The sequence below is a fragment of the Choristoneura fumiferana genome, chromosome 22 (assembly GCF_025370935.1).
Source record: "Choristoneura fumiferana chromosome 22, NRCan_CFum_1, whole genome shotgun sequence".
NCBI classification, from domain to species: Eukaryota; Metazoa; Arthropoda; class Insecta; order Lepidoptera; family Tortricidae; genus Choristoneura; species Choristoneura fumiferana.
In genome coordinates, this window is record NC_133493.1 from 2,784,213 (window position 1) to 2,811,818 (window position 27,606).

A 27,606-nucleotide genomic window follows, 5' to 3' on the forward strand; every position below is an offset into this window, starting at 1 on the left:
TCTTTACTTATGACGTTTCCAACTGTCACTTTAGTCTTCGAGACAAAAGAACAGCTTTGTCTGGAATGTGACCACGGCAGGGATCCGATTTCCTCATCAGAGGCAATCGTGATACCGCTTTCACTAACGGGTCAACTGGTGTCCAGTCTATGACAGCTGTCAAAACACGAAGGTCACTATCATCACGGCATGGCTATTGCTCCACAAACCTGATGCTAGTGACGCCGATTAATCATCGTTGGAATATCGATATATTTTTGTTTAGCGAGGGGCGGGATTTTGGTATCACAGAGTAGTAAAGAGGTATTTCTGACAAGCTTTTATTGAACATGCAATGTTTATTTTGTATGTTTAGATCAAACCTTTCAAATTAAATTTGACACACTTGATTTGAATGACTATAAATTTGGTATGGATATGTAAGTCATTGTGTGATGTGATGATACAATAATCTGGTTGTGACATTTTTATAGGCCGCCCAGGATCGTTTCCGCGGGACGGAACTCTCGAATGGTTAATGATATTGATATCGACTTTAAATTTGGTACGAATACGTATTTTGGACGACAATCCAAGTACAATTAACAACATCCCATACATCCCTGTATTTACCCCATACATCCCTGTATTTCTTTTATCACCCCATACATCCCTGTATTTCTTTTATTATTATTTTTTTCTTTAATTTTATAACATAGTTTTTAAGTATTTTATTTGTAATTATATTTTTATGAAAAAATGACTTTCTGCCAAGTTTCTTGCGGCGCATTCTTCTTGGCAATGATGGTCTTTCCGAAAGCGCTGGTAGTTTAAAAAATTGACGTGTAAAAGTGCCCATTGCGGCCTATTTACTGAATAAATCATTTGAAATTTTTTGAAATTTTGAAATTACAGTCAGCAAAAGAGCTTCTAATTTTTTTAACATTACCTAATTCATATCTTGTCGCATAATTATGTAGGTAATCATTTTCCATTATTCACGTACCTTGACTACCAATATTTTGAAGATCAACTATCGAACGCGAATCTCGATACGCGAACATCACTATCGCAAACTACCAACCAACGTAACAAAGCCATATCTCGACTTCTTGCTATCAAATTGTCAACCCCAACCAAAGGACGCAAGATTCCATTTTGAATAACAAGAAAGTGGTGTTAAGACCTTTGATCACGGATTATTTTAAAGCCAAGACTACTATGAACGAACTTTTAATATATATAGTATGCAGTTTGTATGGCATTAAATTAAAACAATTGATTTATAATATCGAATAACGATCCAATTAAAGAAGTTTAATTTGAATTTTGATATAGCGATAGCCAGCGGGCTTACTGGTTATGATATATGGGAGTATAAATGAAATTATTTGAATATATAATAATTGGATTATATTGGTCGTTCAATAAATGTTTAAATTAATAAGACCAATATAAATTATATCGCGTGTACCTCCAGAATTGATGCCGCCACTTTGTCGCTTCATTACGTATTGTAGACGACCGGATAGCCGAGCTGGATAGCGTTGAGAGAACCTGGCTACGAAGCTTGACGTCTCCGGTTCGATTCCCGGTGGGGGCAGATATTTGTATGAAAAATATTAACGTTTTTTCTTGAGTCTTGTATCTTCGTATCTATCTATTTTTTAACCCCCGACGCAAAAAGAGGGGTGCTATAAGTTTGACCGCTATGTGTATCTGTATGTCTGTGTCTGTCTGTCTGTCTGTGGCACCGTAGCTCTTAAGCGGGTGGACCGATTTGAATGCGGTTTTTTTTAATTGAAAGCAGGTTTTCTAGAGGTGGTTTTTAGACATGTTTTTATCAAAATCGGTCCACCCGTTTAAGAGCTACGATGCCACAGACAGACACACACAGACACACACAGCGATCAAACTTATAACATTCCTCTTTGCGTCGGGGATTAAAAACTGTTCTTCCCAGGATCCCAACCTATGATACACCATACGGTACACAAAATAATAAAAATGTAGTACTCTTAGTTGTAGATTATTTATGTTCATCCGAAGTCTATGAGTCTTAGAGCAACGCGGGCTTCCTACGGAAGGGAGTAGCCATTCGCCGCGTTCCCCTCTGTCAAAGTACATGCCCAACTGGGCATACGAATTTTATATAACAAGGCGCGCTCGGATTTCAAACTAGAGCGAATCGAGTCGCGCGAGTGAACGCTGCAGTGCTAAAAATGCCGAATTGTTCAGTTTTCTGCTGTAAAAAGAGATCTGGGACATCAAGCTTGCAAAAAGATGGTGTTACATTTCGCATGTAAATAAATTGTTATCGTATTATTGCTATTTAATTACTTAAAAACAAAGTCGTACATTTTATCACAATATTATTGTCCGATTCGGTTACCAACATCGAATCCGCTCTCCCGTACAAATTTCGGATCGGTCAAGCGATAAATCCGACTTCTCGACGATGAACAACTTGTCAATGTGTGAGTTTTGAGTCGTCTGTAAACGAATTATTAGTGTATTTGTTGGATTATTTATGTGTTTACATCGTCATTACAGACAGGTGGCAGTTTTGTTTTTGCATGTAAGTGTGCGGAACTGCACTTGTGTGCACATTTCCCCCCGCAACAAACGCCAGAACTATTTTAAAGGTAATCTACCGTGCTCCCTTCGGAAGCCCGCGTTGCTCTAAGCTATGAGTCCATGTCCGGGAGTAGATGTCCTACGGCTGATATAAAGAAAGAAAGAAAGAAAAAATACATTTATTCACAACACAACAATAGACAACACTACACAAGACACAACAATATTATTAAGTACGACTTATCGGTTGTGAATCGAACACTGGCTCAGTATAATGCTGAGACGTTAAGAACGCCCCAGCGCTGATAGTGATTATCATGGTGATACTAAGTATTTGTCGCCAGCATCATCTTGTACATTCCCAAGGCTGTGAGGTCTACTTCAAAAAGTATTTTAATCGGTCAACGGCCTTAATCAAAAGGTTTACAATCTCCAAGCCTTAATCCTATAGCCATAGGTCAATTGGCCATCGCTTCCTTACGCCTACACGTCTAAACTGGGCCAAACACAATGGAGCCAATGTTGGCCCAAATTATTCTGAGTAAACAATGTTTGGGATGTTGTGAATACAGTGCGGTTACTACGAAATTCTAAAATCGAAGTTCGTGTCGTTCCGTCCCACTGACGCTTATTGGTTCCTGTCCATGACTGGTGCCCTCACCCTAGCAAGGAAAATCGTTATGGCTTTTCCTCTGAAATCCATAGTGGCTCATGAATTAAAGTCCTTGACAGTACATACTCGTACATACCTACCTGCGCGGGAACCACACCAAGCCCATTCTGAGAGAAAACCTGTGCCCAACAGTGGGATGTAACCTGGAATGATGATGATGACATCCTACCTATGTTATGAACTCAATATCGCTATCGGAAAGTGACTGCGCGCGCGCAGCTGACCGCGCGGCCGAATTACACGTAATTGCCGTGTCCCTACTTATTACTGCATAGAGCTGCTGGATACGTCAAACGTTGTATTATTTCTATAAACAAATATTTATTTAGCGATACAAAAACCTTATTATCAACAACACTCCTTGATTTATTAAGACTTAAATAAATAAATAAATATCACGGGACAATTCACACCAATTGACCTAGTCCCCAAAGTAAGCTTAGCAAAGCTTGTGTTATGGGTACTAAGCAACGGATAAATATAATTATATAGATACAAAAACATATTAAATACATATTAAACACCCAAGACCCGAGAACAAACATTCGTATTTTTCATACAAACTTGACTCTATATTTTGATTATCATGCGTGACGAAAAGACGAACATATTGAAGCATTACATACGCTTGGTCCACCGTCATCAATGATGACTCATCATCATCCCAGCCTATATGCAAACAAACTCCCTCCCCCTCCCTCTGCTAGGGACCGGCCTCCTCTCAAAATACTACTGGCTTACATTAACTACTCATAATATAGGTAGGTACTACGGGCACCGTAAAACTCAATTCAACCGATTTGCCATTTTTTTTACGTGACGTCAATGACAGGAAACTTTGCAAAGCGAGTCTAACTCACTCTTCTCTCAATACAAACTGGTCAAGCCAAGCGTGTGTCAGTTAAGGGATAAAAATTAAATATGATATTTTTAATTATGTCTACCCGTAGGTAGTCTATGAACATAAACAACTACTCTGCTTGATTTTTGTGTATAGTATTTTTGCCTCTGACTGTACGGAACCCTCAGTGCGCGAGCTCGAATCGAACTTGGCCGGTTTTTTTGCCAGTTTAGGTGTCCCACTGTTGGGCAAAGGCCTGTTTGCCGCAACTAATATTAAAAGAAAGAAAGAATTAATTTATTTGCCATAATTCGGCGCAGCAAAAAATATATACAATTAAAAATTAGACAACCTAGAGTAGTCTAGAGTGCTCCTGCCACTCCACTTGATATGTGTCTAAGTCGTCCACCATCCCCACTTTGGGCTGTCTCTGTTCCAATTTTTTTTCTTCTACAAATTTACAGACATAGTATAAAGTACGCTCATAATTTCAACTTTAACCGCGCTCCAGGCCCTTCTAGTAACAACTTAATTGTATGTATGTTAGTATTACATGATTAGATTTGATATGATGCTTGATCAGAACATGTTAGCTTAATCTGGGTCACATACTGCACCTGGATTTAAGATACAACATTGACAACACGTGTGTATAAATATTGAATACATTATAGGTATTATTACTGTACATAAACAGCCATGTGACAGGTCTGGTAGTTAACAATTTGTTTTGATATCGGTTCACACCACTTAAATTTAAGGTTACAGTTTTAGGTAGTATCAAAAATACACACAGCTCTGGTGTTAACGGAGCCTAAAGGGATGAAATGAAGGATTCAGCCTTCCAAAGTTTATTTCACCGCTTACACAAGTGTGTTTGTAGAGACAGAGGCTTAATTTAAATTATGATAAGACCAATGTATTTTTTACTGTATTCTTACAAATAAAGTCTATTTGAATTTGATTTCATTTATAAAAGCTACTTCAAGATATGTGACCTTTTTATGTTGAGCTATTCTATGCGACTCGTATAAATAGAGCCATAATAAATAGCGGTCTCACCTACAATAATACTCAAATCAATTATGCAAGATTAATTCATTATTAATTTAATTTTAATTGTATGCATACAATGTCGACATGCGTCTGCGCAGGCTTCGTGTATCTCAGACGGATTGCGAAATGTATACCATTACTGCTATACCTTGTCAAGTTCGTATGTAACATGGTAGAACCTTGTCGCAGGGAGCCTCTGCTCCCCTTATTAAATATTATAAATGCGAAAGTTTCTAAATCTATTCGTTTGTTTGTTACCTCTTCACGTCTAAACCGCTGAACCGATTTAGATGAAACGGTATCAGATAGTTTGAGTCCCGGGGAAGGACAAGGTAGTAGCCCGGGGTAGGCTAATCGACCCGCCCCTGCTTCGTTCATGCTACTTTGAAAAAACCGGCCAAGCGCGAGTCGGACTCGTGCACGAAGGGTCCCGTACCAATGTCTATACAACATTAGACAATAGCAAAAAATGTTGTCTGGGAGCCTCCCTTAAATAGGTATTTATTTTATTTTAATTTAACTATTTATTTTTAAAGTGAATACCTATACAAGTAAATATTCTGTGAATATTTCAAGTGTCTTATTAATATCGAGCAAAAAACGGCAAAAAATAGATTTAAATAGCTATTTATTTTATTTTTGTATGAATAATACGAATGTTTGTTCTCGGGTCTTGGGTGTTTAATATGTCTTTAAGTATGTATTTATTTATATAAGTATGTTTATCCGGTGCCTAGTATCCATAGTACAAGCTTTGCTTAGTTTGGAACTAAGTCAATTGGTTTCAAGTGTCCCACGAACCCACTATATTTATTTTTATTATTTATGAGAAAAAAAATAAAATGAAAAATATGAAAAATATTTATTATATTATTGTTAGCATATTCTGTCCCACTGGTGAGCAAAGGCCTCCCCCCGATACTTCCACTGCTCTCTCTCCCCTGCATACAAGGGCCAGTCCTTCAAGAAGTAGTCCAGTTCATCCCGCCATCGCCGTCCAGGTCTGCCAGGTCACCTTCTCGAGTTGGTGGGCATCCACTCGGTTGTTATCTTAAAAAAAAATATGAAGTTAAAAGTAATGGTTCACGGTTAAAGTACATGTTTCAAAATTATATTACTTAGCTGAGGAGCAGGTTTTAGGTTAACCAGTTACGTACTGACCCACAATCCTATCCCTCTCTTAAGTTTGTGTACCTGATTTGGATGTTTGTTAGTGAATCACACAATAACAGACTGACAATTTGGATGTAATTTGGCACACAGATAACTTATAGAACACTTTTTATCCCGAAAAATCGCTTGTTAATTCTTCGGAGACGAAGTCGAAGGCAGCAGCTACTTTAGTAATTAAAATAAGCATTGAAAGTAACAGTACTATTAAAGCCACTGTTATTCTATGAGTAGATACATTAGCTACCATTGCATGATCTAATTCTATTCTTTCATTCCTATGAGTTCTATGTTCTAAGTACTAAGGGTCAAAATAATTTTAATGGGGTATTAAATAATTAATTAATTAGAGGCTAGTCACGATTTGACGAAGGCTTTTACTGTATTGTATTGTTTAAGGACAAATTGCTTTTGCAACGGAATTGTTTGGACGTTAACTACCGTACTCAGAGAAGAAGCAATTAAAGCTTGTATTAAAAAACTAAAACAGTTACTTTGCTCACCCGCGACCTTATGATAGCTACGTTTATTCACGAAATGTATGTTCATGTTTTTGGGTGATAGACACCTGGTCTAAGATCTGGTAGATTAGATTAGATTTATTTATTACCTTTTGAAAAAATACATTATAAACACGTCAGTTAATTACAAGAAATTCACAAAAGGACCGTCAAATGTATACAAAAAATAAATCTTACTACAATAAATTGTCAGCGAGAATAGAAAATAAAAAAAAATTTAAAATGTCAAATTAGGATTCAATTCAATAATAATAATTAAAACCAAAACAAGAATATACTTAAATCTAAGTCAAGTTTATGCAATAGGAACAATCAATCAAACGAACAATACAATAATTTAAATATTTTAATGAGATCCCCATATCAAATATTTCAAACTAGCTTTTGCCCGCGGCATCGCCCGCAAGGACTTCGGTTATCGCGCGCTGTCCCCTCGAGAACTGTGCATTTTTCCGGGATGAAAAGTAGCCTATGTCACTCTCGGGCCCATAAACTATCTCTGCCAAATATCACGTCGATCCGTCGCTCCGTTTCGACAAAGAGACAAACATACAAACATACACACTTTCGCATTTATAATATTAAGTATAAAAAAGCCGTGGTGGCCTAGTGGTTTGACCTATCGCCTCTCAAGCAGAGGGTCGTGGGTTCAAACCCCGGCTCGCACCTCTGAGTTTTTCCAAATTCATGTGCGGAATTACATTTGAAATTTACCACGAGCTTTGCAGTGAAGGAAAACATCGTGAGGAAACCTGCACTAACCTGCGAAGCAATTCAATGGTGCGTGTGAAGTTCCCAATCCGCACTGGGCCTGCGTGGGAACTATGGCCCAAGCCCTCTTGTTCTGAGAGGAGGCCTGTGCCCAGCAGTGGGACGTTTATAGGCTGGGATGGAATATTAAGTATGGATGTAACCGTGGTTTTTGCAAGCGTGTGAAGGGGCCACAACATCTACATTTGCGAAACTTTTAATCATAAAATTGGCCCTTGATCGAATCGTCCTCAATATACCTATTATCGTATCACTATAACTATGTCTTTTGTTATCTTCGTATAAATTATCTTAACAATAAGATTATGCAAAAACCAAGGTTTTTTTCGCATTTCATTACGTGTGCTAATTCAGTTGATATTAGCTCTAATTGAGAAATATGTGAATTCATTTTATGTTTTCTTTGTTACAGAATTGAGATCAATTGCTGTACTAAAAAGGTAATGTAGAAACAAATACAATATAGCTTGCTGGAGAATCCTACTTCTTTGTCTTCTCTACTGTACATCATCATCATCATCAGCCGTAGGGAGTCTTGCTGTTGTTCTTGTTGGAAGTGGTCTCCACCGTGAACTCGCGGCTTTATCCAGGTCTTCCGTCCGTCTCGTTGGTGGACAACCTACATTGCGCTTGCCAATCCGCAGTCTTAACTTTGCGCCCTCAATGGCCATGTCTTTTACATCCTTCTAATATTATAAATGTGAAAGTTTGTGAAGATATTTGCATATAATGTCTTAAACTTTCGTGATTTTCACTCATAGTCAAAATACCACGCACAGGACTTATCACGCTAACACACACGAGTAATATTATGTTATATTATATTGCCGAAACGTCGAGGTAAATATTACTCGTGTGTGTTAGCGTGATAAGTCCTGTGCGTGATATATTTTGACTATGAGATATTTGCATGTTTGGAGTTTTGGATGTTTCTTACTCAATCACGTCTAAACCGCTCTACCGATTGAAATGAAATTCGGTATACAGATAGGATGAGTTCTGGAGAAGGACATAGGATAGTTGTTATCCCGGAAAATTGCGTAGTTCCCGCGGGATAGCGATAAACGTATTCTGCGCGGACGAAGTCGCGGGTATCAGCTAGTATTTAAAATAACTCTTACTGTTTAGAAGATAATCAACTAAAGTTAATTAATTATGTGCATTAAAACACTGTAAAGGTTCTTATAATTTTGTGAGTTTTTTAAAGTTTGAAACTAAAACGTTTTAAATTCACATTTGTTTAGCAAAAGAAGGTTAAAAAGTTTTTGGTAAATATTTCTTTTTTAATACAAGCTTTTTTTGCTGACTGTACTTGTATTGTCACGCAAACTAAATTTGCATACCAAATTTCAAGTCGATGCTATTAACTGTTGAAGACGATCTCTTGTGTAGACGATCATGGCCGGACTACCAGGGTGTCACTAGCAGATTATTATATTGTCGCGCAATTTACATAAGTACACCAAATTTCAAGTCAATCTGACCACTGGAAGTGCGTCAAATTTAACTTGCAAGATTTGATTACAGACAGACAGACAACGGGACAGGTGAAACTAAATAAAAGCTTTTAAAAAATGGCTCACATCAATGTTGCTCAGCAAGTTTGTGAATTTTACAATTTGCTCTACATTCTTTAAAATGAAAATGGCATTTCCTAAAATCCTGAAAAAAGATTGGTCCTATATATTTTATGACAAACATTGGTGTGGCAAGTGAAACTATGACAAACAAGATTAGAGCTTACCCAGCGAAGTGATTCGGATTAATCTAATGGCTGACTCGACAATGTTGCCCGCGTCATTTAAAAAATAAAAACACATAACAAATTAAAAATAACTACATCGGCATATTTCGTAACGACAGAACGTGTCAAACACATAAATTATAGAACAGCTATAGTCACGTCATTCGAGTAATTGCAAAATCTCATCTTGGCGTTCACTTTTTTTTTAAATTTGCTTACAATGGCGAGCATAATCGGTGTTACGTCGTTTCGATAGTACAGTCGAACTAACTATTCATGATAATAATATTTTTTTTTTTTCAGACATAAGTAGTCCATTCCATATACATGTGTTAGTAGGCATACAATAAGAACGAATTTAAGTTAGTAAAAAACAAAATTAAACTTAAACTAATACTTATTCTAAATGTCAAACATTATTTAGGCAGCTCATCACTAATGGATGTCCACCGTGCCATCATGGGACCGTCCCATGATAAGCGTGGAACCTTTTAATAAACAATTTCACTATGAAGATTGGTTTTTTGGAATCTTTTTGACCTGGACCTGGAGGACTTCCCAGTATTGGTCTTATTTTTCTGTTTTTTTTCTGTGCATCTATATTTCAGTTTGTATTTTCAATTTAGGTTTTACGGGATGACCGTAAAAGTAAAAATTTGGAGCGCACGTATAAGACAGCTACGTCACTGCGGCACTTAAGTATTAATGCCGAAAAATACCCTCATCCACTTCCACATAAATCAACAATGTCACGGAGACCAAACAATAACAACTTTACCATTGCAAAGCATGTAAGAGAGAGAGAGAGAGAGAGAGAGAGAGAGAGAGAGAAACATTTATTTACACATATTCGATACAAATAAAAATACATTAGATGGAAAGAATAAAAAAATAACATCGAATAGTATAATGTGCTATACTCCGTTACCATTACATGCTTTGAACACCCAGATTTCTAACGCCAACTGTACTTCCAGAGGGTGTTTCTAATGTTACAATACACAGGGTGTTACAATCGGCGCGTGCGTCTATCAACGACGCTTCAATTATCATGTCGCGGTGATGCGAGGAATCTGACGCTTCTTGAAGTGTCTAAGGTTAATAATTGCGGAACAAATTTTTTATAGTTTCGTATAATGGAAAGCTATAATGTTATCCAGCTAATCCTACCTACTTTATATTATAAAAGCGAAAGTTTGAGCGTGTGTTGTTTGTTATTTCTTCACAACAAAACGGCTGGACGGGTTTGAATGAAGTTTGGAATGAAGATAGCTGGGCATCTGGAATAACACATAAGCTACTTTTTATCCCGATATTCTCACGGGATCGGTATAAAATTGAATTAAACTTGAATTGTCATCCGCTGGGTACAGTCATGAAAGGTGCTATTGCTTAAAATGTTGTCAATAAAGACCACGAATGTTACTTTGTAAATTCTCACGGGAATTTAGTAAAATCCCGGAATTTCAATTTGACTGCTAAAACTGCTGATGATTTACGTGTGCGAAGGCGCGGGCAAACACTGTATTATTGTGTTCCTAAATGCGTTAATTTTTGTATGCCTGTGTGTGTTTGTTATTCTTTCACGCTAAAAGGGCTGTACCTACGGATTTAGTTGAAATTTGGTATGTAGTAGATTATGAGAGTAACTCATAGGCGAACATATCATAGGTGATATTCCTATAAAAGTGTCGTAATGGGCTGACTTAGATCAAGAATTATAATGTCTACTATATAAGCCACAAGTATGTGCATTCGAGGCACACATCATAAATTCCGATCCATCAGATGCACTGACCCAAGACCAGCAGTGCACATGCCTGCCCTGGGTGCACATGCCTGCCATTGATTAATTTGAAAAAAAAAATTGTCTTTAATGTTTTCTCATAAGTCTTGTTATGTAATGTTTGTCAATTTCGTTTGTTTAATTATTATTTACAATAAAGTTCCTGGATTTTTATTCTTATGGGATCAATTTAAAATCTCAAAACGTTAACCACTAGGTCTAGAAATACGAAATTTTTAATGAAGACTACGATGTAAATGGACAGTTTAAGTTTTCCTATCTTTATTTTTGTATTCTCTAAACTTGGTTAGCTGGAAGAGATCCGTTATAAGGGATAAGTTCACCTTTTTACTTATCTCTGTGTATCTGTATTAATGTATTGTTATATTAACCCCCTGTTTCTCCATCCATTGATTAAATTTATTTGACGGATAAATGTGATGCCGTCTCTGTTTGTTTTGTTTGAATAGACGGAGAGGTTTTGTGTGCATTAAAGAGTTTACATACAGTCGACCAAACTGAACCACGTACCAGGGTGGAACGTTTGTGCTACTATCATACATTTGTCAAAGAAATCATAGCGAAATAGATTATGAAAAGGTTCCACCCTGGTACCTACCATCAGCCAAATAAGTGGTCTATCAATTTTTAAACAAGTTCCTATCAAATGAATATGTCGCCAAAGTCGAACTTTCAAGTTGACAGACACGTCTATTGGCCTTATTGTTTTATGACATGCAAACGATTATCAACTTTAGGGTGGTAGACCACATATTTGGCTGATGGTACCTGATTCAGTTTCCTTGACTGTACACACATTTAAAAGGTCAATTAAAAAAACTCAGAAATGACAGATGGATCTTAAGCATGGGCTTATAAATCCAGACATTACCAAATCACGTCGTCACGGCACCACCCGGCCGCATAGCATTTAGCGAACAATTATCCGTAATACCATTGTCTTTATGCAGAGAAAGGGCGTGAAAATTGGCGCGAAGTGAAAGCGGCCATTTTGTCGCAGTAAAAGTGTCGAATCAGGCGCAATAGTAAAAGTACTTTGTTCTAGTGTATTGCGTGGGTTCTCGCTTTTTGTTGGTGCCAGTACGTGTTACGTGACCCTAATAATTTGGAAAATGATTTCGTAAGTAAAACACCGCCCTACGTGACTACACTTCCATCCTCATCATTTAAATGGTTGGCAGTCTTCTACTGTGCGTTTTTCCAGAAATTTCCTGCCTCGCACAGCAAAACTCTGGAATGATCTATCGCCTGTGCGGTATTCCCGGACCGATATGACCTTCAAGCTTGCAAGAAAAGAGCGTACTCCTACCTAAAAGGCCGGCAACGCACTTGTGACTTTTCTGGTGTTGCAGGTGTCCATGGGCGACGGTAATCGCTTATTATCAGGCGACCCGTTTGCTCGTTTTCCCCCTATACCATAGTAAAAAAACTACTCACAATTTGACACCACTTTCTTTTAAGGTCAAAGAAAGTAGAATATACTGTAAGTAAATATTTTTTTATTTACCCCCCAAATGTAGCCGCCAAGTTTAAAATTCACTTATTTAGAGTGCGCGTTTTTCTTTGAGTGACCGACTGACTTATATGAATCAAATTTCAACTCCATCGGATATGACAGACGGACAGACAGACAACGAGTAATCCCTTATGGGTTCCATTTTTCCCTTTTGAGGAACAGATCCCTAAAAATAAACATGGCGCGCGCCAAAATGGTGATTCACATTTTAAACGAAAGAAATAACACTTAATTCGATTAGTATTCGCATCATTGATAATTTTATTGTAAAATTATGCACAGAAAATACACCATCGCCTTTTTTAAATAAAAAATATATTCATTCAAGCTTTCAAAAGCTTTAGTGATGTCGAGAACCGTTTAATGCCAATTTAAAAGTATACAGTCAGTCAAGTCATTGAACTACTTAATCTACGATCGGAATAATTAATTACGAACAGCTCTATGACATCTGTCATGTTTTAAACTAATGACAGCTGTTACTGGCAAAAACCTTTGACGTGATTAGAGAGACGATTAAAAAAAAGTGGCGATTTGTGTTAAATGTCATTCGCTGTCATAATCCTGACAGAGACGGTTTTACCCTCAGTTTTACCGACTTCAAAGAAGGAGTAGGTTCTCAATGAGGTTTCTTTAATTTAGTCCTCATGAGAACTCCTTCATTTATGAACTGTTTCGGTTACATTTTAAGTTCTCGAATGGAGACCGGAGAATGGAGCCAGACTTGGTCTTGATAGACAACAAACTGAGTGACACTATTTACCGGCACGGACAATACCGACATGGAAATACCGACCCGATATTTCGTGTACACGCCCATACGAACTGGTGTCAAACAGACAAGAGTTTCTATGGGCGTGTCACAAAATATCACGTCGGTATTTCCATGTCGGTATTGTACGTCCGGGAAATTGTGTCATCCAACAGACTGGCCCTATAAGGCTGCATTTCAACCAGAGATGTGCGAGGATATGTTGCGAAGAATGTGTTCTTCATGAACCAATAGAAACGCTTCATTTACCTCGCCTCGCTCCGCTCAGCTGTTTCCACCAAAGATGTGCTGTGCGAGAATAGGTAAATGAAGCGTTTCTATTGGTTCACGAAAAACATTCCTCTCAACATCATCCTCGCACGGTATAACATAACAACTTTTGATATATTTTCACTAGGTATAACAACATTTAATATAATTACATTGGATATGATCATTCAAGGGACATAATAAACTTTTGGTATAACAACAATCAGTATAATTTCATGGCTTATAATGTTCAAATAGTATAATACATTTTTGATATAACGTTTAATGGATATAATGTACATTGGATATAAGTATTAGTGGTATCATGTTTTGTAAGAATATAATTTAAAAAACTATAGAATTATGCAAAAGAGTCGGTTCTAGCGCTTCACCAGCCACTGCCGCGGCAAGCTCGCTTCGCTCGCTCGGCTTGCACGCTGTAAGGTCACAGTTCCACGTAACACTCCTCGCTTCGCTCGTCGTCGTAACCTATCCTTTATTTTCTTCTTTTTTATTCGTGGGGACGATGCGAGTGGTCATGTGGAACTCTCCTCTCCTCCCCCTTCCTGAGTTGAAGGACGAGGAGAGGCATACCCACTAAAACCTGTCGATGGTCCTCTTTGCTTTCTGCAGATGCCACGGGCGCGCTTGCGTGTTTCAACCGCGTCATGTCGTAACCTAACCTAACCTACACAAACCTGCCTTAGAGTAAAATAGGTAAGAAATAATAGTAGTAAGTATTCCAAATTATGCCAATAGTAAATTATACCAACTGAGCTTTATATCGAACAAAGTTATATCCGATATATGTTATACGTTATGACTGTTAGGTTAATCCAGTGAAAATACATCAAAAGTTTTTATATCAATCGTTACGCACCCTCCTCGCACATCTCTGGTGGAAACACAGCCTTAGGGTTCCGTTTTTTTCTTTTGAGATACTGAACCCTAAAAACTAGCATAATGTTGAAATAAGCTAGAAATTTACCCTTTTAGCTAAACTCTGTGTTCAGCCTAACTATAAGAAATTAAAAATGAAATTGAAACCAAAATCACAAAGACCTAACTGCCATAACACTGCGGATTTAATATCAACTCTACGTCGGTACACATAAGACTTAAGTTAGAGTGACCAGAAAATGTTTACATTAGATGTTTCGCTTCCATACCATGAATTGCAACTTCCTTCGAGAAGTCACGATTATGAATACTGCTTAGCGACAAAACGAAGTAAGGCTTCATAAAATTTTCAAAATTGAACTTTAACTGCAGCAAGATGAAGTTCAAAATAGAATACAACAGAAAATGAATGGTGTAGTCTATCAAAGTTGAGGATATAAAATACTTTTTTTAAGTCGTTAAAAATATTAGTTTTTTGCCCTGATTGTGCTTTTTTGAAACTTTCAGCTTAGTAATTAGAAAGACGGACTGCTAGTGGAGACCTTGTGTGAAAAAAGTCTTGCGTTAGTCATTATCCCTAGACAAATTTTATGTATTGACTCGGTAGTAATATGCCTGTAGTGAAATGTTCAAGACTGTCTAAATAGGGAATAAAAAATATCTCTAAACACTTTTGATGAGTGTATAAACGTATGAAGAACTAGCTGTGGAAAGGCCGCGAACTTATCGCCAGCGGGTGTGCAACAGAGAACACGCTCGTCGCTCCGCTACCCTCCCCGCTGCCCGCTATCGTACACTCCACAGCCTTACACTCCACGACCACGTCATACTTGTTCACGACCCCTGTCTAGGGTAATCATATCCCAGGCTTTGTCCTGAGATCTCAGGATTTTAACTCTTCTCATGGTTTTTAGAATTCTCAACAAAATAGAGGATTTTTACATCATTTTATCAAAAAGTAGTAACAAAATCAACGTACGACGCGTGACCCTTATAATAATTTATAATTGACTTTTTTAATTGTAAATTACGTTTGAGAAAAAAATCTGTAATGCAACTATTTGCGACCAACGTCAGGATTTTTTGACGAAAAGCGGGCTTTTTCTCCGGAGTTTTGAATTTTTCAAATGGTAACCCCCCCGTCGTACTAACACGACCCCCCCTGTGGATCGGAGCTCGGTTAAGAGACGAGCATAATTCCATAGCTTCCCTGCGATGCAAGCCGGTAATAAGAGATTATTGACCTGGCCATTACTGAAGCCTATGTTTACATTAACCGACTGCAAAAAAGGTTGTAGTTTCCTTTAAGCGATTATTCAGGTTTCTTAGAGCCTAAAGATAGCTTTTCATCTGCAAAGAGTTAGGTAGTTTCAGAAAATATTTGGACACGATTTTTTCATTTGTCAATAAAAAACTGGGCAAGTGCGAGTCGGACTCGCGCATGAAGGGTTCTGTACCATTATCCATACAACATTAGACATTAGCAAAAAAACCGCACAAAAAAAACACATTTGTTGTATGGGAGCCCCTCTTAAATATTTATTTTATTCTGCTTTTTAGTATTTGTTGTAATAGAGGCCACAGTAATACCATATCTGTGAAAATTTCAAGTGTCGCTATTACGACTCAAGAGATAGAGCCCTGTGACAGACGGATAGACAGACAGACAGCGGATAGCGTTCCGTTCCAAAAATGACAAAGATGATGCGCGTCAAACTTCGGGAGTGGGGCTATATCTTCACAATTTTTTGCTTAATGGACAAAACAAAAGGTAGGTGTCTATAACCTAACCAACTAAAAGTTGGAAAACCCTCAACTCTGCCACTTGCAAAGTTCAATATCTCAAAAACGGCTGAACCGATTTTGATAAAACATATCTAAGAACCATCTCTAGAAAACCTATACTACGCGGACGGAGTCGCGGGCAACTGCTAGTAAATAATATAAAGCTATCTGTTATATAAGATATATCATACATTGCAAGTTGGCGGCAAGAGCCAGTTTTACAAGCTAATTATCATGTTGGCTAAGTAATATGCAAATAGTATGGTCAGATGCGGACTTCACAACGATAGGGACATGTTTTTTTTATAATGAGAGAGAGGCAAACGAGCATGCGGGTCATCTGATGATGACCAGCACCAGCCATGAGTACCAACAACATAATAAAATATCTTGGGACAAATTACACCAATTGTCCTAGCCCCATTGACATCTGTGTACTAGACTGCATGTTTCTTAGATCAAAACGGCGCACAAAAACAGTTCACAGCGCGGTTTTGTGAACCTTTCACTATAGTCTGTTGACGTCCGTGACAGCGGTTGTGTCGAAGTAATATTGATGATTGATGCGCCGCGCATTTTGTTCCAAACAGCCAGTCTAGTGCCGTAAGGTACATAGATGTCGATTCCTAGCCCGAACTAAGCAAAGCTTGTACTATGGGAGCTAGACAACGGATAGACATACATGATATACAGGTATATAAACATATAGGTACTTAAATAGATACAAACATCCAAGGCTCAAGTACAAACATTCGTATTCATCATACTCGTACAAACATTTGCCCGTCACGAGGATCGAACCCGCAACCGCTAGCTTAAAGTCATCGGTCTGTTACCGACAATTTCATAAAGTATAACCCATTTTCATGAAAGCCCCGATGTCATATGAAAAACCTGTAAAATAAAGACCTATTAAAACATCTTTTTCGAGTTTATCTCATTTTATCATAATAATTCCCACGACACGGTGCAAAATGTTCCATCTCAATAACCATAATTAAGTTCAAAAAAGCATAAACAGCGAGTGGTTACTGTAATAAGAATCTCATAAGTGTAGTAAAAAGATGAGATATGGTTAAGGTAGAATTTTTTAATTCAAAGTGGGTTCCGTACTATTGTCCAGTCGAGGGCATAAATCTATACACATTAGTACCTTGTCTCGATACTCCTTCTGACAATTTTATACAAAAGTTCAAACACGAAGTTACAGCGACAACGTAGTAAAGTGTAAAAAAATTGGACTTTGACTGTCCCAACGAATATAGAACAAGGAGTCAACGAATTTTGTAATGTTTTTCTTTCTTTCTTTCTTTGAATGACGTAATAGTTGAACAATGTGTGTTATTCATTCGGATAGGAAACCGTTGTAATAGTTTAGCCGTAGTTTTTATATGCAGACATCTTTATGTTGCACAAACTTAGCAGCCTTAGAAGTGTGTTTGCATGCAACATAGCAAGGTAATTAATTTTGGTTCATAAATATAGATATTATTATCTGATAAAAGTTTAATAAAAACAGTAAAAAAATATTCTGTATTTATCTTTAAACATGACTTACCTTTGTAGCTCTACTAGCTTTCGCCCGCGACTTCATCTGACAGAAATCCATTTATCGCTATCCCGCGGGAACTATGCAATTTTCCGGAATAAAAACTATCCTATGTCCTTTCCCGGGACTCAAACTATCTGTATACCGAATCCCATCTAAATCGATTCAGCGGTTTAGACGTGATGAGGTAACAAACAAATAAACAGACTTACAAACTTTCGTGTTTCGGACTAAGGGTAGGTGCATTTCGATACTACTAAACTGAGCTAGCAAAATATCTGAGTTAAAAAACGATAATTAGATTCGTTGAAATTTTATAAAATTAATATTAGTATCCAAGTGGAAGATTTTTGTCATTAAAATTTATTGAAATAAACAGATTATTATTATTTTTTAAATGTTTTTTTTTCAAGCAAGTCCCAATACATTAAGAATTAAGGACGTTCACTTTACGTCCTCGCGGAACCCTAAAACCGGACATACCCGTAAGTAAATCATCCGGCATGGGATCGGCAGTAGCATGCTAGTTATGGCGGGTCACGCGAACCTAGCATGCTCTTGTAATTCCGCAAAAAGAAGAAAAATGTATGTGATTATTTTTATCTACAAATTAATAAACTAGCATGTATTGCCTCGATGTTTCGGTCTAAAAAACTCAAAGGATAATGGTTGAAAATTAATAATTTCGTTTTATAACTCTCGCTGTAACAGCTGGACGGATTTGGATGTTTAGATAATATGTAGATAGCTTTCAAAATAGTGTGTACTGAGAGGACCAAAGAAGACATACAAATATACATCATATAGCATATGAAGATGCTGGCTGCATTCATGATTATGTATGTGTTCTATTTGAAAGTAAAATTTGAAATAATATTTAAAAGAACAGAATTTGGGCTCGAAAATCTACTATCTTGAGCGTTCAATAATATACAATACAATACAATTATTCTTTATTGTACACCAGAAATAGTAAGCGATACAGAAAACAGGTACAGAGAGAAAATTACAAGGTAAGCAATAGACGGCGTTATCGCTACATACTGTAAGATCAAATGTATTCGGTTAAACATTAATAAAATGAAAAATAAATGAGTAGTTTTCCTTTAAAGTAGGGTAATAGGTACTTTTGAAACACTAGGGCCCTTTCGTCCTTACAGTGCGCTCAAAAAAAATCTAAATGTAATGAGCATGAATCTGAATGAATAAATGAATATAGATATGAAAGCGTTGTCTCTTTCGGGCAGTCGTGTAAAAACTAAAGTTCACCTACTCCACAACCGATCTTGACTATTCGATCGAACGCTTTTATTTAAATTCAAAATTCGAACCATCACGCGAACGAATCGAGAATTGTGTAACCGCCATTTTATCCACAGTTCGAGTTCCGAATAAAAACTAAACAATTAAAATCACGCCACTCGAGGCTGAACTTATCGAAATCGATCTGCCGTCCCGCACCAGTGTAGTAAGTTAGACAGGGATGTATGTATAAGACTGTATTCGATGTTGCTTGAATTGGAACGTTTGGCAGTTTGGATTCGGTGGCATCGACCCAATATCTAAGCATAGACGTAGCAAAAACGTGATCTGAAACTCTGATGTTTATTTCTTTTCCTTCGTTGTAAATTGGTCTTTATTTGCAGTAAAGTTAGAGTTAATACTTGCTATGTTGAAATATTATCGTGTATTGGTATAAAATTATTAGAAAAAGGCTATGGTTTATATTCGTAATATTGGATCAAGAGGCAACCAAAAATTTGCTTACTCTTTTCCTGCGCTACGATGTTCCATTTATAACGGTTATGACCAGCGCTGGGAATCGAACCCAGGTCCTCAGCATTCCGTGCTGAGTGCTATACTTCTACACCACCACTGGACAGGAGTACAGACACAAATTTCTCCTATGCACCACATAATATCTCAGCTTGTTTGATTTTTATTTAGTCACTTAAGCAGCGACACTAGCGACATCTATGTTGTAGCCCTCATCGAGAAACTTTCAACACTCCATTGGAGCTAACCGCTTATTAAGTCGCTATTAAGCAATCAAATTAAGATTAGTTTTTGGAGTCTTTTCGAATTTTTAATTTCAACTCCAAAGTAACAAAGTAACCAAATTTGGAGTTGAAATAAAAAATACAAAAAGACTCCAAAAACGAATCTTAATTTTTTTGTAGGGCTTCATACTTGGTTTGGATAGGTATTTAAGTAAATGTAAACAAAACAACGTCAATTGGTGTCTTAAACATTGAAATCCCTCCATTAAACTATCTAAACATTTACATTTTTGTATATAGGTTTAGGTACACAGTAGGCGACAGGCTAGCAACCTGTCACTATTGTACCGTTTTTGTCAAACTTAAAACCTAAAATTGCTAAAAGTGGCTCCGAAGCGGTAACGTTTCGTGTGCTCTGCCTACCCCATTTGGGAATACAGGCGTGATTTTTATGTATGTATGTATTTTTGTATTGAAATACACTATTTAGTTTGTATTACCATGATAGCTAACCACTCACCTGCTTTGAGCAGCTGAGTGGCTAAGTAAAATGTTTTAAATCCTTGAATGTACCAAATCTGGAAGCTCAAGTTTGTTTACATGAAACTACCGTGAGACTCACTCATATTAAATATATTGACCCGGTTAACTCACGTCTTAAATCGAGTTTAGCCCGACATGTTTCGGGCTGAGTCGCGTTGCTCCGAAGACGAAGGGCTACGGATTAGGCCGAAACATGTCTAGCTAAACTCGATTTAAGACGTGAGTTATCCGGGTCAATATATTTAATATTTGTTTACATTTAGTTAAATGGGCCAATCAACTATTTTACCGACACTTTGGGCGTCTCCAGCGTAACCAAAATTGTGTCTGGAGTTACCAAAAAATCGTGCTTCCAACAAGATTTGACAGAAAAAACATGTTTACTTACAAAAATCTCCAATTGTTAGAAAAATGTCGCTAACAGATTAGTGTGGGTAAAAAAGTTGATTGGCCCAAATACCTATCCAAACCAAGTACCTATAGATAAAGAATTTTTGGCAGTTTTTTGATTGTTAAATATGTCCAAAAATGTTCTACATGAAACTGGCAGATTTGGAAGGCCATTACCACCTTCGTGAAAATGCAATAAAAATAAAAGTTTGCAGTTATGCAGAATGTTAAACCTAACCGACTTATAAAAGTTGTCAAACCCCTGAATTGTCAGTTAATGTTCAATATCTCGAAAACGGCAGAAACGTTTCTAATGAAACATAGCTGAGAACCATCGCAAGGAAACTCGCTTTACGTGATAAAAGCTGCATTGAAATCGATCCATCGGACAGAGAGATATTGGCGTCAAAGCTACAACAACCCCTATTTTGTGACGGGGGTTAATAAGAAAGTAAATTTTCTAGCAACCTATTAAGAAAAGTTAGTAATAAATAGTTTTTAAGATACATCCTTATTACATAGAACTTATGGCATTAATGTCAATACTGGTTCATTTCAAGTTAACCTGGTATATTGCGATACAGTTGGCCTGCCGCCAGTTTTGCTACGACAACAGAATGCCTTACTTTGTGAAGAGTCATGGAACCTTACTATGTAATACAAATACAGCGTGTTACCCTACTGGTATTTATAATTTTGCCTTTTTAAGGCAAAAGCTGGTATCTCAAAAAATATTTTTTGAGTTATTTATAAGACATTTTGAATTAGATGGTATAAATAATCCAAATAGCGTTTTTTTTCGAGAAACCGCCTTTAATCTTAAGAGGGCAGCATTATTTACATACAACCTTAACTTGGTCTGCTACTAACACATTCAATACGGCTACATCTGTGCGATTTGTTTTTATGCAAAAAGCTTTCTCCTCTTTTCCACGAGTTCTTTGGATAAAATTGGATTTAATTATTTTTTAAACTTTTTGTTTTTGTTTTAGGTAATCTATCCACCGAATCGATTGATTCTTCCACCCCGTTCAGTTGGTCTACAAAGGTTGCAACATATCTACTAATTTTACCTCCATTTTACCAATAACTTTAACAGCCAAACCAGTGGTAGATTGTTTATCATTTTTAAGTATGTATGTATGTAAACTCTTTATTGCACAGAAAATAATACAAAAAATACAAATACACAGAGAAAAGAACAAAGACTGGGCAGTTAAGTGCTTGTTATAGCCTAAATTAAATACAACATTGATAGTTTTACACACAATTCGAGATGAATTCTACTAAGATACAAAATTGTAACATACTGTATTTGTGAACATAAGTGTACGCCAAAACCCATGCCCTCGATACAAAGGATGAAGATTATCATAAGGGAATAAGTAAATACATGAATGCTTCCATCAACACAACACAATGTGATTTGGGTCACATTGTGTAAGTATCTCGAGCGATAAAAAATGAAAGAAAGAAAGAATAACATTTATTCGTGACATTTTATAAAGCAAGAAAAATAAAAACGGAAATCATCACCTTTTTGCTCTCAAATATCAAGTGTAACCAACCTAAAGTAAAGCATATGGCTACAAAGCCTCATATTTATTTTCTCAACTCAATCTGTAACCGACTTACTCAAAAACCAACCAAGTTAGTCAATTGTACGCCGATTGGTGTGTCGGCGCCTTTATGCTTCTAGGATCTAAATTTCGAGCTAGTATTACGGTACAGATTTATCTACGATCGCTTGTTACAACGGCACGGGTCACCGGCTGATCGGTATCTAGTAATCACCCAATGTCCTAGGAATTCGGCTGAGTCACTCCTTGCCATTACAGATTGGCTGGAGTCAGAAGCGGAGGGAGGGTATTCTATGAACTAAAACCATTACCATAGTAAAAGAGAACAAGTACGCACACTCCGACCATTTAGGAGACTTAACTGCCTACTCCGGCGCCGACGCTTAGGGTTGTCGATGTTTATTTTAGATTAATTAATTACCTATCGGCAAATAATTTTAGTATGAAAGTTAACTAGTATAATATCTCGTCTAGAGAAACCAGATTCTTTGCCGCTCTGTTATTATTATTATACTAAATTTAAAAATATTATTTATAAATTCGCCGATGTGGTGATGGTGACTGTGTACATACTACTCATGTTCCCTACACATAATACTATAACTATATTGTATAGGTAGGTAGGTATCTATTATTTTTTTATGTGTCCTTGCACGAAACTATCACACTACACTTATATACTAGGTACTAATTTACAACTATACCTAATACAAAAAATACGTAAGTACGAGTACGCGAACGTAAAAGGTGATCATCTCACTCTCTCTCGCAAGACGAGCGAGCTAAAATCGAAACTTACGGCACGACGGCAGCGCAGCCTTGACTAAAGAAAACTTAATCCTCCTTAAATTATCAGTGTGTGCGTGCGGCGGGTGCTTGCGTACCCGCGCCAACCGGCGCGCACACATTTAAGCCGCGCGATGTACTTTTGTTCGTAGTGAACCTACTTGTTCTCTTTTACTATGCCATTACTTTGCTCACTTTGGTAGCAACCTTATGATAGCTACATTATCCAAGAAATGTGTGTTCCATACTGTAAGAACACACACAAATCACATAAACCCATATATCACCACCACCACAATACTTTGACGCGTTCCGAATTCAACCAGAGCTCATCTTCCGAACAACACAACTGTTTACCAGATGTTAGACTAACCAACCAAGACAAACCTTTTAATATGTCACTCCCCAAGTAGGTACCCACTTTATTTTTTCTCGTCACATAAAACTACGACATTACAAAAAGCAAAGATATGTATAGATACTATAGACATAATATATCTCTCATCAATATTATTAAAACTATCAATAATTATACAACGGGACACCATTAAATCAATCAATTGTTTTTATGGCAAACACGAAAAAGTTATGACTGCTAATTTTAAAATTGCTTATGACATACAACCGCTATGTCATTTCGTATTTTAGGTCGCCATTGACGCTTTGACCTGCTGCCTGAGGTCTAACTGATTGTTTTGCGTTTTTAAACTGACAATGAACCTGAATAACACTTATTTACATAGATACTAGCTTTTGCCTGTGAATTCGTGCAGAACAAGACAAGTGGTATTCCTAAACCCGACGCAAAAAGGGGGTTGTTGTAAGTTTGATGATAATTATCTGTCTGTTTGCCTGCGGCATCGTAGCCCTCAAACGGATGCACCAATTTCGATGCTATTTTTTACGTGAAAGCGAGTTTCCTTGCCGTGGTTATATGTAAAATTAATAAAATAAATAAAAATAATTTATTTTTAGATTTATGACCTAACTAAATTATAAAAGTTAAAAACCCCCGACATTGTCATTTAAAAGTTCAATATCACTAAAATGGCTGAACCAAATGTAATGAACCAAATTTTAATGAAAACTAAGAACCACCGCAAGAAATGTAACTTAAGAAATTTACCTTAAAAGAATACACTAAAATCGATCTATCGTTTGATAGCTACAATGCCACAGACAGACAGATAGATATAGGTGTCAAACTTATAACACCCTACTTTTTGCATCGGAGGTTAAAAACATACGCGGCCAAATCGCTTCAGAGTGATATCTTCCAAACATCCTTGTATAGTCGACCAAGAAAGTGCCTTACCAATTTTAATGAATGACAGTTCCAACTTCAGAAATAAAACAATAAGGCTTACTGTCTGTGGCATATCGCTACAAATGACTTTAAATCTTGGTAAATTTTGTCCCCATATGAGTGACTTCAGCATTAGGCGGCCCAGTGACAATTATGTTAATGTTTTTTGCTTAAATGTAATTCCGCACATGAATTTCGAAAAACTCAACAGTGGGTTTGAACCCACGACTGCTTCAGAGGCGATCAACCACTTGAATCGTATAATGACATATAATGAATCGAAAATGACATTGATATTTTAACGATTTTCAACAAAAACTGTTGAATCATTTCAAAGACGACAATCACCAGCACTGGTTATGAGTAGGTAATTAATTTTTTTTTATTCGACTGGATGGCAAACGAGCAAGTGGTCTCCTGATGGTAAGAGATTACCACCGCCCATAAACATCTGCAACACCAGGGCTATTGCAGATGCGTTGCCAACCTAGAGGCCTAAGATGGGATACCTCAAGTGCCAGTAATTTCACCGGCTGTCTTACTCTCCACGCCGAAACACAACAGTGCAAGCACTGCTGCTTCACGGCAGGATTAGCGAGCAAGATGGTGGTAGCAATCCGGGCGGACCTTGCACAAGGTCCTACCACCTGCAAAATGGTTCGAGTAGAACGGAAGAATCACGCCAAAATTCAGTTACGTAATTTTGAAAAGTTGTCAAACGGAGACCACGGAGCGGCAGCGCAGCATAGGACGTCCACCAACGAGATGGACGGATGACCTGGTTAAAGCTACGGGCTTACAGTGGAAGCAGGCCGCTTCTAACTAAAGCAACAGGGGGTTTATGGAGGGGGCCTATGTCCAACAGTGGACAGCCTACGACTAATATGATGAATTTAAACCCCCGACGGAAAAAGAGGGGTGTTATAAGTTTGACCGTTATGTGTGTCTGTCTGTGGTAGTAACAAAGTCAAACTATTGTATGTAGACTTACCGTCTTATACCAGGTATTTAGCACAGTCTTGAACCCCACCGGCGAATCCTTGACCTCCTTGCAGTAACTCAGTTTCCGTTCTTATTAGCATGAGAGGACAATTTGGTTTGCTTTGTTCTTGTACCGTTACCAACGGTACTGACTTGAGGACTGAAACTGGACGAAAGAGATCGTTTCATAGGCAGCGATGTACTAGCAAGTTTTTTTTTTTAATAATCATCATCATATTATATACGTCCCACTGCTGCGCACAGGCCTCCTCTCAGAATGAGAGGGCTTGGGCTGTAGCTCCCACGCGAGCCTAGTGCAGATTGGGAACTTCACACACACCATAGGTTTGTGCAGGTTATTTCAGGATGTTTGTTTACCGTAAAGTTTTTGGTAAGTTTCAAATTTTCGTAGGTACTTAATTCGTAATGGCTACGGAACCCTATTTCGGGCGTGTCCGACACGCTCTTGGCCGGTTTTATGGATATAAAACATGGTGTAATGGAGCTAAGTGCAACATACTAAAAAAAAAAACTGGCACACGGGTGTCAATTTTCTTTTTCGTGTTGCGGTCACATCCGCTGGCAGTCCTGGGTTCGATATCCGACCGGGGCATGTATCAATGATGCAGTGTAAATACACAGCGATAGATAAACCACTGTGGTTTCACTGTATAAGTCTGTTTTTTAACCTTTAACACTGTTTTATCTTAATTCTGATAATTCTCTTTTATAAATAAATCATGGCCACGAACTGAAAGACGAAGCGTTGGCAGGCCTCCCACCAGATGGACTGACGACATCGTGAGAGTTCCGGGAAACCGGTGGATACAAGTGGTGAGTTGTCGTTCATTGTGGCGTTCTAAGGGGGAGGCCTTTGTCCAGCAGTGGACGTCTTCCGGCTGATGATGATGATGATGATGACACTTGACTCCGATTGACCTAGTCCCAAACTACTTAAGCAAAGCTTGTACTATGGATACTAGGCAACGGATCATCATGTCAGCCAAAAGACGTCAACTGCTGGACATAGGCCTCCCCCAAGGCTCTCCACTCAGACCGGTCTTGTGCTTTCCGCATCCGACGCGATCCCGCGATCTTAACCAGGTCGTCGCTCCATCTTGTTGGAGGCCTACCGACAGCTCGTCTCCCGGTCCGCGGACGCCATTCGAGAACCTTCTGACCCCATCGGCCATCAGTCCTGCGAGCAATGTGCCCCGCCCACTGCCACTTCAGTTTCACAATTCTTTGGGCAACGGATAAACATACTTATATAGATAAATACATAATTAAATACATATTAAACATCCAAGACCCGAGAACAAACGTTCGTATTATTCATACAAATATCCGCCCCGGCCGGGATTCGAACCCGGGACCTCCAGCTTCGTAGTCAGGTTCTCTAACCACTCGGCCATCCGGTCTTTTGAACAGTAATTTCTTGGAGCAATTGACATCATTTGACCTAATATTACTTAAACTCTCTCTCGTGAGATATATTGATAAAATTACTAAATTAAACGATTCAACTCACGATTTAACACGACACAACTCACATGTAAAATATCTTCCGAAATGATCGAAACTAGTCGGACCGTTCGTCTTAATCTTGAGATGAGTCGTTTAATTTACTAATTTCATTTGACCTGTTGAATATTCCCTTAAAGTTAACGAAAGTCATTAATAACACGTTGTATAGTGTACAGAAACCTACCAAAACGAACCCGTTTCAAGTTAATTGTTCTCTTACACAAAATATCAAATGAAGCCCCTATTCAGCTTGAATACAACTAAAGTAGCGCTATAAAGGCTCCACTCGCGACCATTGTGCGATATAAAGCGGTCACTAACGTATCATGTGACAAACGACACAAAAATTTCCCTTTCTTCGCGATTCTGCAGAATCCATTTTGAATAGTAGGTACGTGAGTCAACTCACTTTAAACAGCCTTTTATGCTAATTTTCATCCTTATGACACGTATATACGACTTAAAAATACCTTTCGCATACGCAAAAGTAACTTTGCAAAAATGTTTATTCTTTTTCAAATCCATAATGATTATCAAATCGAATTCGCCCTTATGATATTAACGGTAAGGGTTATGCGGTTGT

At 37.7% G+C, this 27,606-nt stretch overlaps 1 protein-coding gene across 2 annotated transcripts in view; it reads left to right on the forward strand.

Moving 5' to 3' along the window:
- The window catches only part of sano (CABIT domain-containing protein serrano), a 128,317-nt gene that overhangs the window by 27,664 nt on the left and 73,047 nt on the right, over positions 1-27,606 (forward strand). For both annotated transcript variants that reach the window (XM_074104926.1, XM_074104927.1), the window contains exon 2: positions 8,001-8,028. The gene's annotated coding sequence lies outside the window, so the exon portion shown is untranslated. The remainder of the gene's footprint in view (positions 1-8,000; positions 8,029-27,606) is intronic.